This window comes from Amblyomma americanum, chromosome 7 (assembly GCF_052857255.1).
Source record: "Amblyomma americanum isolate KBUSLIRL-KWMA chromosome 7, ASM5285725v1, whole genome shotgun sequence".
NCBI lineage: Eukaryota > Metazoa > Arthropoda > Arachnida > Ixodida > Ixodidae > Amblyomma > Amblyomma americanum.
This window is the reverse complement of record NC_135503.1, coordinates 140,390,335-140,403,835: the sequence shown is the minus strand read 5'-3', so window position 1 is coordinate 140,403,835 and position 13,501 is coordinate 140,390,335. Positions and strand designations below refer to the sequence as shown.

Sequence of the window (13,501 nt, the reverse complement as noted above, 5' to 3'; positions counted from 1 at the left end):
CCAGGTTGAAATTGGGAAGGGAGGGTGAAAAGCACCTGTGTGCACAACATAGTTTGGATCGCTAACGCTGCGTCAAACTTTCTTCACTTAGGATGGGCGCGCCGCCATGGGAAACTGGATACGACAATATTCATCTTTCAGTGTTCAAAAAGCGCGAGAGTGTATCCGGATGTTGACATTAAATAGCGGTCATCTATTGGACAGCGCGAACGTCCGTCGCCCTCACAACCGACTTCCGGCCGATTCCCCATCTCGTTCCTTGTCGGCGGCTAAATTTCCGGCCTAGGTACTAAAGGTACCTACCGTCTGAAATAAGTCTGGACAGTAGTTCAGATATTTCGGTTCGTGCAAGCACACTACGTCTGCAGGGAAGTCCAGGCTCCTCTTAGGTTATAATAAGACGAGATTCGGATTTCGGATTCTGGACTTAGAGGCTCGCGTTTGTGCAAGCGGGCCCAGAAGCACATTGGACGCACGCCACAGCCCGCCATGAAGGCTCGGTGGACTTGACAGGCTCGTCAGTCATGCGGTCGAGCACTCTCACACAAGTGGAACCACTAGCGACGAGTCATCCGCAGCCGCTGTGTCTCGAACGACGCAAGCACAGCTGCTTGCACAGAGCAACGGCGCCATCCCGCCGTTATTCAAAGGGGCGTCGCAGGGAGAAAGAGGCGGCGTGGGAGCGGCCACGATCGCCAGCGGGAATGTGGAGAGGAGGTACTCCTGCGACTCTGCTCATGGCCCACCCATAACGTGACGTCACGACAGCGCACTGGCGACTTAGGGAAGGGGTTGCATTCCTCGCCCGTGAGTGCAATGCCCGAGGGGTACAAAAAGAGCAGCTCGCGGCAGGAATGCTCTCTCTTGCTGCTGGCCTCCACCTGACTGCCCCGAAAGTCCCATTTGCTGCCCGCCGACCGCCGAACCGGAAGCCTCTCGACGACGACGACGACTTGGTGAGCTTCTAAATGTCTATTTTCTTTTTTCGGATAGAACATTCTTCCGCAGTGTGTTCTGCCTCGCGTTCGGTCACTAGGCTCTTTCCTAGCGTGCCCAGGTCTTCCCTATTTCGTACGAAGCTGGCGTGGCGGCGACTCTTCGCCACGCGTTGGAGAAACGTGTCGCGTACGAGTAACGCCTGCGTGTAGCTGGCATGGAAGCTCGCCTTCCCGGCCGGCTGGACGCAAAGTGATCCCGTCACTGCCGTTATTAAAGTTTCCCGCAACATAATACGGGGATAACAGCATTATGGGCATGACACACACCTCATTGAGGCCCATTGTAACACTCATCAGCATTTTGTTTGGGTAAGATTGTTGGTTGATTGGGGTTTGACGTCCCAAAGCAACTCAGGCTATGAGGAAAGCCGTAGTAAAGGGCTCCGGAAATTTCGACCCCCTGGGGTTCTTTAACGTGCACTGACATCACGCAGTACACGGGCCTCTACAATTTCGCCTTCATAGAAATTCTGCCGCCGCTGTCGGGATCGAACTTGCATGTTTCGGGTCAGCAGACGAGCGCCGTAACTACTGAGCCACCGCAGTGAGTCATCATCAGCATTTTGTGTTTTTCCATGCAAACACTTTGCTGGATGCAGCGATGGCGTAGAGGTAGAACATCCGCCTCGCGTGCAAGAGGACCGGGGTTCAAATCCTGCTGCCGCGGAATTCTCCACCGGGTTTAAAAAAAAATCCGCGTGTCGATGGAATTGCATAACCAGGCCTGGAGTGCGGCCTGATCTCGGTGACCAGAACCGACGACGCACTCTCTCACCAGAGCAGGATTTGGCCACCCTGGTGTAGTACTTGGCCACAACCTTCTATGATCAAACCAATTAACCCTCGGCCCTCAGTCCCCAAGGGCTGCAGAGCAACTGACCACGGCGGCGGTCAGACCTGTGACGCAGCGGAGTGTGCTAAGAATCTCTGGCTCCGGACAGGCCGCCATTGGAATCTGAACCTGGCAACGTTTAACGCTAGAACTTTAGCTAGTGAGGCTAGCCTAGCAGTGCTGTTTGAGGAACTAGCGGAAATTAAATGGAATGTGATAGGGCTTAGCGAAGCTAGGAGGACAGGTGAGGCGTATACAGTACTAAAGGACGGACACATACTGTGCTATCGCGGGTTAGAGGATAGACGAGAACTAGGTGTGGGATTCCTCATTAATAAGGATATAGCTGGCAACGTAGAGGAGCTCTACAGTATTATGAGAGGATAGCAGCTATAGTAATTAGGCTGAATAGGAGGTACAAGCTGAAATTGGTGCAGGCCTACGCACCCACATCCAGCCATGATGACCAGACCGTTGAAAGTTTCTATGAGGACGTAGAATCGGCAATGAATAAAGTAAAATCGCAGTACACGGTACTGATGGGCGACTTCAATGCGAAGGTGGGCAAGAAGCAGGCTGACGACCACGCGGTAGGTGACTATGGGATAGGCTCTAGAAATAGCAGGGGAGAGTTATTAGTCGAATTCGCGGATAGAAATAATTTACGGATCATGAATACCTTCTTCCGCAAACTATAAACAGGAAGTGGACCTGGAAGAGCCCCAATGGTGAGATTAAAAATGAAATCGACTTCATACTGTGCGCTAAACCTGGCATCATTCAGGATGTGGCCGTCCTCGGAAAGGTGCGTTGTAGCGACCACAGAATGGTAAGGTCTAGAATTAGCTTAGACTTGAAGAGGGAACGGAAGAAGCTAGTGAAGAAGACCATTAACGAGTTAGCCGTAAGAGGGAAAGCGCAGGAGTTTAGGATAGTGCTGCAAAACAGATATTCGGCTTTAACTGAGGAAGATGATCTTGATGTTCATTCAATGCACGATAATCTGACATCAATAATTACGGAGTGCGCAGTAGAAGTAGGCAGTAGGACAGTTCGAAAAGATACCGGGAAGCAATATCAGATGACGAAAGATCTGATTAAAAAGCGACAAAACATGAGGGCATTTGACCCTACCGATAGAATAGAACTAACGGAGCTATCAAAGTTAATAAATAAGCGCAAGGTAGCCGACATAAGGAAGTTTAATATGGATAGAATCGAGCATGCTATAAAGAACGGATGTAGCCTAAAAACAGTGAAGAGGAAACTAGGCATAGGCAAAAACCAGATGTATGCATTAAGAGACAAGCAGGGCAATGTCATTAGCAATATGGATAAGATAGTTAGCGTAGCCGAAGAGTTCTGCACAGACCTGTACAGTAGCCAATGTAATCAGAGCGTTAATGAGAAAGACAGCAGTGCACAGCAATGCGTCATCCCGCCAGTAACGAAAGATGAAGTAAAGAAAGCCTTGGAAGCAATGAAAAGGGGAAAAGCAGCTGGGGAGGATCAGGTAACAGCAGATCTGTTGAAGGATGGAGGGGACATCGTGCTAGAAAAACTAGCCACCCTGTATACGCAATGCCTTATGACCTCGACTGTACCAGAAGCTTGGAAGAATGCAAACATTATCTTAATTCATAAGAAGGGAGACGCCAAGGACTTCAAAATTACAGGCCGATCAGCTTACTATCTGTTGCCTACAAAGTATTTACTAAGGTAATCGCTGATAGATTCAGGGCAACGTTAGACTTTAATCAACCTAATGATCAGGCAGGCTTTCGTAAAGGATATTCCACAATAGATCATATTCACACTATCAATCAGGTGATAGAGAAATGCGCAGAATATAACCAACCTCTATATATAGCTTTCATTGATTACGAGATAGCATTCGACTCAGTGGAAACCTCGGCAGTCATACAGGCATTGCGTAATCAGGGGGTAGAAGAGCCTTATGTCAAAATACTGGAAGATATATATAGCAACTGCACAGCTACTGTAGTCCTCCATAAAGTCAGCAATAAAATTCCAATACGGAAGGGCGTCAGGCAAGGAGACACTATCTCGCCAATGCTGTTCACCGCATGTTTACAGGAGGTATTTCGAGGCCTGAATTGGGAACAGTTGGGAATAAGAATAAATGGAGAATACCTAAATAATCTGCGATTTGCTGATGACATTGCCTTGCTGAGTCACTCAGGAGGTGAACTGCAAATCATGATCAGTGAGTTAGACAGGCAGAGCAGATCGATGGGTCCAAAAATTAACATGCAGAAAACCAAGGTAATGTTCAACAGCCTAGCAAGGGAACAACAGTTCACAATTGGCAGCGAGAGCCTAGAAATTGTGACGGAATACGTCTACTTAGGGCAGGTAGTGACAGCTGATCCGGATCATGAGAGGGAGATAACTAGAAGGATAAGAATGGGGTGGAGCGCATATGGAAAATTCTCGCAGATCATGAGTGGCAGTTTACCAATTTCTCTCAAGAGGAAAGTGTACAACAGCATAATCTTACCGGTACTCACCTACGGGGCAGAAACTTGGAAGCTAACGAAAAGAGTTCCGCTTAAGTTAAGGACAACGCAGCGAGCCATGGAGAGAAAAATGATAGGTGTAACGCTAAGAGATCGGAAGCGGGCAGAGTGGGTGAGGGAACAAACACGGGTTAATGACATCCTAGTCGAAATCAAGAGAAAGAAATGGGCTTGGGCAGGGCAAGTAATGCGAAGGCAAGATAACCGCTGGTCCTTAAGGGTAACGGAGTGAATTCCAAAAGAAAGTAAGCGTAGCAGGGGGCGGCAGAAGGTTAGGTGGGCGGATGAGATTAAGAAGCTTGCAGGCAAAGGGTGGATGCAGCTGGCAAAGGATAGGGTTAATTGGAGAGAGATGGGAGAGGCATTTGCCCTGCAGTGGGTGTAGTAAGGCTGATGATGATGATGATGACTTTGCTGGAAGTTCATCGAGACACAGATCACTGTACAGAGCTTTCACTCTGTTCAGCACATCATTAGGAAGCCCTCCTTTGCGCACATACTTCCCTTGGCCAGCTGTTCAGTCCAGGCGGGAATAAGCTGTGCCTTGGCTGCTCGTAAGTGGACCTGTAGTGAAAGAGGCCGGCTAGTGTGGCTTGTTTGATTGCCGGAATAGCTCTCATGACGATCCGATAGCAGTTTTGCAGGTGGTCAGTAAGGACGTCAGTTGGCTTTCCTTTAACACCAAGTCCACACATTGCTTTCTTGAGTTCTCTCAGGCGGCAGCCAACAAGCTTCTGGACATTTCCAACGCATTCAACTTTCTTGATGCTGTTATCTGCATGCATGTCCTACAGTAGCATATCTCTTTTAATCACCATCACAGTAGTTGCCCAGGTACTTCAAGCCTCTCGTTGCTTGTGACCTCTCCAGTATTCTGTATAAGGAAACCATCTCCATACCACCTGCACTACCTTTAAGTTCCAACTCCGAGGGCCCTTCCTGGGCGTACGCGTCCAGCGTCGGCGCTCTTGGTGTACGCCGGAACGGGTGTCGAAAAGGGGCATGCATCTCCATGTTCCTGGCGCTGGCTCGCTTCCCCTCTCGAGCCCAGGGAGGGAATTTCATGCCGTGAAGAGAAGGGGTTGGGAGCGATGAAAGGCCAACTTAAACCGCGAAGAAAAGTTCGGGGAACCTGGAAGAGCTTCAAGCCATGAAAAAAAGAGTCACCGAGGTCCCCGCGAACCTCCCATTGTTATAAACCGGACCCCTCTTCAGGCGCGTATGCGAGCGCCCGTGCGCTGACGCCGATATCTAGCACGGACAGATCTCGGCGCATTACCGAGGCTCGCTGGCGTCTCCTGCAGTGCGCATGCGCAGATGGGTTCCGGCGTACACCAAGAACGCTGACGCTGAGCGCGTATGCCAACGAAGTGTCGTTGGAGTTTGAGCTTTATGGTTTGCTTGGCAGGAAGTATGACTTCCTCTCCACTCCTGAAATGAAACGCTTTTTGGGCTCAACTTGCTTTTGATTGCGCAAGGCTTGCATGTGCTGAAAAGCGCCTCAGCATCAATAACTTTTGTTGTGCCAACAGATTTCACAGGCACACACCCATTTAAAGAAAAGAATGGCCCCATTTCTGCCATAAGAACCGACAACTGAGCTAGTTGGTGCATCTTTAAGCCGTGGTAAAAACAGCGCAGCGACGACAGACACAGAGAAGACAGAAGAAGAGCATCGTCAGCATCATACCTCGTTAAATGGCCCCCCATCGTCCAACCTTGCATTACATTTTAGAGATTGCCCCCTGAATAATATCCCAGGTTCCCCCGACAAAAAAATGTGCAACCCTCTTTTCCATGAGACAAAAGTTGTTTGCAGGCACAGGGATAAATTGACAAGGGAACTGTGTGAGGCGTATCGCATCCACGCGAATGGTGATGCATGCGTCAGCACACCGTCAGTGCTTCTTCACGAATGTGAGATTAAGTATCTAGATTCGCACGATTAGAAGGATGTTAAGAGGGGCGTGTTCCCTGGTTGTTTTAGGAGTGTATTAATACCTGTGTTTTTTCCAATAAACTTTAGTTGTTAGTCAAAAAAAAAACAGCGCTTGTCCGTCTTCTTCTGTCTTCTCTGTGTCTGTCGTCGCTGCGCTGTTTTTACCACGGCATTTCTGCCATGTTCCATCACCCGAAACACCGAACTCATCGCTCCCCACTAATACGACGAACTTCTGCAGCAGCATTGACCACCGACCCCGATTGCTACTTTTCCAGCCGCCGCTGAAAGCCCAGATGATATTCTGCCGTGGGCGGAATGACGCGAAGTGAGAGGCATGTTCATCGCCTCACAGCCTGGTGATGAACCTGCATGCCCCTTCCCTAACTGGCGCATTGCGTAAAACAGCCGAATATTGTTCTCCTTTGCACGCACCATCCTTTTCGATGTGTCAAATGAATGCTCCAAGCCACATTGCGCACACACCACCACACAGGAAGAGCACATCCCTTGGGCGAGGACGCTTTCCGAGCGTCAGTGCTGTATTCACTCATTCAGGGCATGTCAGCAAGGAAAACACAAAAAAGAAAGGATATAAATGTCAAAAACCAATCTGGTAGCACAGCTTCATACGTTCTTCCCTTGTTCCCAATCTTGGCGCTAGCTGAAACATCCGAGAAGTGGCTGGGAAGACGGACGCATCGTCGTGTAAATATTCCCAGTGAACTTGCGTCTCGGAACGTAGCCATACTAGCAGTGTTTGCGGTAATGCGTTGCAAATAACTGCTTTACCGGTAATGCATTGCTTTTTTCACTAACTTAGTAATGTACTCCTTGCTATTTCTGAAGTTTAACAGGTGACGTACTTACGTTAGTATTCTTTCGTAACGTGAGGTGTCACATTACTAGTTACTTTTTTTTCCCATTGTCAGCCGAAGCGCCTCATTTTGCAGAAAAGAAAAGCACAGAGCACCTAAAGTGATGTTGCAAATAAACAAGATGTACAAGTGCCCTCGGCGGCCCTTTCTGCGGCTCGCATACATGCCAGAAACACCTGCCCTTGACTACGCACTCACCTAAAAGAACAAGACAGAGTACCCATAAACCACGAAACACGTGCACGAACACGCATTCACACACTTGCCTTCATCTATCTCCCATTCCCAAACCAATCACACTAAGCGCTACAAATAGTGGAAGCATGCCGAGCATCTTGCAACATCACATTTTTCAGATATACTGCAAATTTGTTGACAGTTCAGCGATGTTTTTTTTTTGTGAATATGAAGTGTCATTTTGTGTTTAATATCACATTCCGAAAATGGCTTCACCATGTTCCACAGGGTTAGAAACCATCACACATAACTCTACTGGCAAATTTAGGCCACTGCAAAATTGCTAAGCTCCTGCACATTTGCGCAAAGTATTTACGTTAAATCAGGATATCGGGTAATATAGATGTTTTGGGCTAGAAGTTTTATGTGTAATGTGAGGTTTATAAAATTGTTATCGTCAGTTCTTGCAGCGCAGACGCCCTAATTAAAATTTATGGCGATGGAGTAAGGGCAATGTAACGTGCGGCACTTTTTTTCGGTGACAGCAACGGTAACGCGTTATCTTTTTTTCATGCTAACGTAGGCCGGTAACGCGTTCCTTTTTTTTTGCGTTTCACAAGTGACGTATTTAGTTACTTTTTTTCGGTAACGTATACAACACTGCATGCTAGTCGGACTTTGCCACTTAAACAGCGTCTAAACAAGGCACAGACGAAGGCAAACAAACGTTCTTCGAGCCTCAGGCATATCCTTGCGGCCTCTTTAAAAGATAGTAAACAACAATAAATTCAAAACAAACTTACGAACGCCACTTAATGTTTGCGAACACCTCATCCACCCACCCGACCAGATCCTCTCCGCTATGCTTGCTTTCTCTGTGAATCCAGCCCGTTACCCTTAATGATAATCGGTTATCTTGTCTTCAGGTTACATGCAATGCCCACGACTGTGTTGTCATTTCGACTAGGATGTTTCTAACCTAAGTTAATTACATCGTAGTTGAAAAAATTACCAGGGCACTTCAGTCTGCTTACGTGGAGCAATGCGAAAGCGTGCAAATTTCTAGATTGCGGGTTTTTTATCCGCGACGCCAGTAAGCGATCTATTTATTAATGCGAAAGCCCGGGTTGCGTGTCAGCAAAACTTTCTCAGCACGATTAAGTCGTTTTGCGAAGACAAAGGTGTAAAAGTTTGGTTGTGTTAGATACTGTGTCAGGAGATCTCGTTATGCAAAAAGTCTGGTCGATGTGGTTTAATTAGTTCATTAATTAAACGCGAAAATTACACTTCGACGCCACAATAGACACGGACGTCGACATAGCTTCTCACGATTTTGTCGTTCCATAACGATATATTTCCAAAAGTTTGGTGGTTTTCAATAGTTGGTGATGGGATCTTGCTGCAGAAAAAATTTGGTTGATGAAGTGCAAATGAATAATTATTTAAACTCGAAAATTACACTTTGACGTCATAATAGCCCGCGTTCAAAGGGTCCCTGAAAAGGCTGTTTGAGGTTGTCAATAAAATGCTCGCATTATGTAGAGTTCAGGCCGGGGCCTCGAAATGCTTTGCCTCTCGAGTTAACGTTACTGGCGAACCCTATTTTGCTAAAATAGCGTGCGCCCCAACGCGGCTATACGTTCGGGCAACATCGCATTGTTGCCAGATTGGGCTATTTGTAGGCAAACTGGGCTATTTGGCCTGGCTGCTTTTTGATGGTTTGGCGTGGTGGCTATTTTTGACGTATATACGCTCCCTGCAAATCTGAACGATGAGCGGAACGTTTTGCAAGAAGTACATCGTATTTGGTTAGCTGCTCATGCAGCATTTTTCCATATTTCTTGCCCTCTTTGCTTCCGTGCCTGACAACTTGAAAAACTGCAGCAATTCTGGCTTAGAGCAGGATAATTTTCAATCGAAAACCGTCGTTCACAGACTGCGTTTTCACTTCCAGCTCCGTTCACAAAATGTAGTGCGAGGAGGATATATGGCCCAGCACTGTATTCTTTTCCTGGAAAGAGGGGGGGGGGGGGGGATGACCCTCGATATGCGTGAACCTGAACTCCGGACAGTTGCCACTACCTTTCGAGATCGCAGTTGTAAAAGGGAAGCAATGGTGCCTTCACTTCTCCAGTACTTGCCTCGACTTGCTCCTCGCGTCCCCGGGGAGCGCCAATGGACCATTTGCAGAACTCTGCAAGTAAGTTTCTCCGCAAGGCTTCTTTTGCAACCAAAACGTCTCATTTCCAGACGACACTATGAAGTTCGATGAACTTTCCGTGCCGCCAGTCGGTCTTGTGTTCGCGAGGAACGCCGCACCTGTGGAGACAGCCTCATGGCGCGTTCACACTTGGACATTCGGCGGCGAGAGCAAGCGAAATCCGCTGCCGCCGAAAAGCTGCATCGTTCACACTTCCCGGCCACCGCATCGCCGCTCATCGTCTGTATGTCGTCTGCTCACGGCGTACACAGATGTGGCAAGAGGTTAATCGATGCTGTCTACATCCCAAAACCGTATGCACGCTTGCGTACGCTAAATGCAGCTATTTGGTCGGATGTTACGCCATTTATAACATTCTCACATTTTAAACGCCTAGTGGCGCCATCTGGTGGTTAGGAGAGGAACCATTGTTGTCAACAACCGACGCTTTTCTTAAGCCTAAAAGGCGAAGAATCGTCACCCGAAATAAAAATTAAAGCAAATTTATCGCTCAAACGTTTTCTTATGGGCGAGATAAGACAAATCGAAAGAGCGCTAGCGTCCTGCATCGAAGGGCGCCGCCATGTTTGTCGCCGCGGGTACTCTCCTTCCTGTTGGCTGACGAGATTCGGCGGATTTTTTTCCGGCGGCAGAATTCGGTCCTGGACCGATCGGCCTTTCCGCTGGGTATTCCGGCGGAATATCTGCCGCGGCAGCGGATTCCGCTCGCTCTCGCCGCCGAATGTGTGAACGCGCCATCAGAGGGACACCCGATGGGGACTCGGCGGCGGCTGTATTGGGATCAGCGCGTCGCCAACAAAGGGACGCGTCCCTGTCTCCCCGTCTACTAGCGGATGTCTTTCTCCTCTTCGCGCCGTCACGGGCATAACCGGTCTTGAAGAACCTTAACAGCGGTCGACATGTCTGCCGCGTCAAGAGGCTGAGGAGACTTCGGGGAATGCCTGAGATACCTCTGGGCGCGATCAAATGACCAAGAAGCGCATTCTTCCCTTCACAGCGGTTTTCCTTCTTTTTTTCTGTGAAGAACTTGAGTGATCGTCTCTTTGGCATACGTTTGTCTCACCACGGCCGGTCTCGAGAGGAGCGCACGGTTTTCTTCTTACAGCCTCGCAAGGGGGTCTGTTTCCGCCTCCCGCCGCACCTCGGTGGGGTCACCACTGCCCACCGCTGGATCAACCACCGTTTACGCAGGAGTACGCACGCTCGCTCCCAGTTCGGCCCATGTCAGTGGTAACCGTCACGCCTTTATATTTTACCTCCTACGCTTTACGCACACACCGCGTAAACAGGACCTTTGCCATTGAAAAAATCTGAAACATTGCGCGCTCTCTTCTTTAGCACGACTGTGTATGGCCGAATGTATGCTTCGAGCACAGACGTCCAGACGTTATACCTATATATCTGGCTAAAAGCAAGGCTATCAGCCTGTTGTTTGTCTTCCGGCCGGTCTGAATGAGAGCGTAGAATAATATGTGACGTGTAAAACTTGTATGGCAAGTTTCTAAGAGTAAAGGACTCTGCAGCATAAATATAGCTCCTGCAATTTCAAGCGCAGTTGCTTTAATTTTGCACAACCGCGGCATTAAGAATTCATGGTGTTCCCAAGGAAAACGCATCATGTCATTCGCGAAAGGAACGGGTACAGACGGAACCCAACCCTGGCCGCAGGAGCAGAGCCCGCACGCACGAACGCGACGTCCAAGATCTCCTCTTTCGAAGGAATTTTGAATTTGGCGGCCTCTGACGACCACCCGTCACCCCCGATGACCCGTCACCCCCGATGTTTACATTAAATGCAAGCTGAACTAACTGCCAGCAAAGAAAAACTAGTTCGGAACTGCGCTCCGTCTCAATAAAATCGGTCTTCACGAGCGGACAGTCATATCTGAGAGGCGATGACTACCAGCTGTGCACAATTCTAATGCATTTTTGCAGCCTCGTGATCGCTTTCGATAAACCTCCCGAGAGCATGAACTTTCCTCACGTCCTTCAGGAAACGAAGTAGCACCCCCAAAAGCCGTTTTTCGCAACCTAACAGGGCTGCACTAATAAACCTCACAGATATGCATCTTATACCAGCTGGCTTAGCTTCCAATCTAGCAACTAAAAATTAAGATTTGCGATGCTAACATATTAAGAAAAGTCCCTGAATTTAAAAGAATAGAGGGCACTGGACTTTCAACTACATAATTTCAGGTCTTTTAGAAAGACATGTGCTTACGACAATTTTGAACATTAAGAGATGATGATCATTCAAAATTTATTGGGGCCCGAAATAAATCAGTGGTGCACGCAGGCACCAGACGGAGTGGTTCTCTAGTTACGGGACCCATATGTTCCCAACAGCTCCTGGCTCCTGACCGTCAGTTCGAGCTGAATCGATGGGATGGGGCTGGACAACAAGGTCTCCTATCGCTCAAAGGGTTCGGGATTGAGGGTGTTCGCGGGAGGGGAAGGGGGTTGTCTTGAGTTCTGTGCACTCTGCCAAGACGTGTGACAGGTGCCCTTTTCTTTTTTGCAAAAATGATAGAGCATATCGTGTTCCCCAGCTAGGGTACATGCGGTTCATCAGTACGGGATGCGCAAGCGATCCCGCCTGCGCTCGACGCAGGATAGTCTGTTGTTGCCTGGTGAGTTTGGGTTTCGGTTCTGGCAGTGTGCACCTTTCCTTTTGGTACATCCGGGTAAGTCCCAAAAGCTGGTAACCGGGTGCGGTAGCTCTTCCGGCTCGTGCTCGGCCCGGATTGACATTTCTCGGGGATGGTAGTCGGCGATGATGTTGCCTGCTACCTGCGAGTGAGCCGGGACCCACACGAGCTCTCTAGCTCTTCCCGGAGGCTTGCACTTGAATAGAATGGCCCGGGCCGCGGAGGAGATTACCCCCCTACGGAAGCTTCCGTAGGCTGTCTGAGTCGGTCACCACGGTGTCCACTACGGCTGTGCGAGTGCGAGGGCCTCGACTGCTTCTTCGGCAATTGCGGGGTCCGCTGTCTTCAGGGACGCGCTGACGACCAGCCTGTCTTTAGGTCGTAACCACCACCGCCCGCTGCACGGTCACTGTGCTTTCGAAGCGAGGCGTCCGAGTAGAGGACTCTGGGGTTCTTTTCCAGCTTCCGGGCTATGGCTTTGGCCCGTGCGTTGCGCCTCTCGCCGTCCTTGCCCGGCGTCATGTTCTGGGGAAGGGGTTTTGTCCAAAGTACGGCTTCTCCGTGCTCCGTGTGACTGAGCCGGATTTTTTGATTAGAGAGGTGGGCTTCGATGAGCTCCTCCACCGTGTTGTGGACGCCCATGTCTAGCAGTCTGCGTGGACGAGTATATGGGCATGCCCAGTGCTTGCTTCGTTGCCCTACGAAGCATCGCGTTTAGGGCGTCGCTATTCGCCTTCGTCAGCTGGAGATACGGGGCGGAGTAGGTAGCCCTCGACACAACGAAGGCGCATACCAGGCGCTTTTCATCATCCTCTTTAAGGCCTCGGTTTCTGTTAGATACTCCCCGAACCATACTAAGTATCTGTTCGGTTGTAGTCTTGATCTTTGTGACGGCGACGTGTGCCTTCCCCTCGCTCTGAAGTAGTAGGCCGAGAATCCTAATCTACTGTGTTGGCTTGATGACTTTTCCGTCGATGGTGAGTGTCACACTCGGCGGCAGCTCCTTGGATTTGTCCGGTTGGATCATGAGCAGATCTGATTTCTGGGGAGCGTAGCTAAGTCCGCACGACTTTGCGAACTCGTGCAGGGTCGTTGCCGCCCGCTGCAAGGCTTCCTCCGTCCAGGCATCGGACCCGGCTCGGGTAGTCCACACCGTAATATCGTCAGCGTAGAACGCGTGGTCCACGCCTTCGATTAGCTTGAGTAGATCGGTCAGGGGCAGGAGGGCGAGATTGAAGAGCAGGGGCGACAAGACCGTTCCCTGAGGG

General features: G+C 49.4%; 1 pseudogene; it reads right to left on the bottom strand.

Annotated features, from left to right (window-relative positions):
• Positions 1-540: 540 nt before the first annotated feature.
• LOC144098105 (uncharacterized) lies at positions 541-12,755 on the bottom strand (annotated as a pseudogene).
• Between the last annotated feature and the right edge of the window lie 746 nt (positions 12,756-13,501).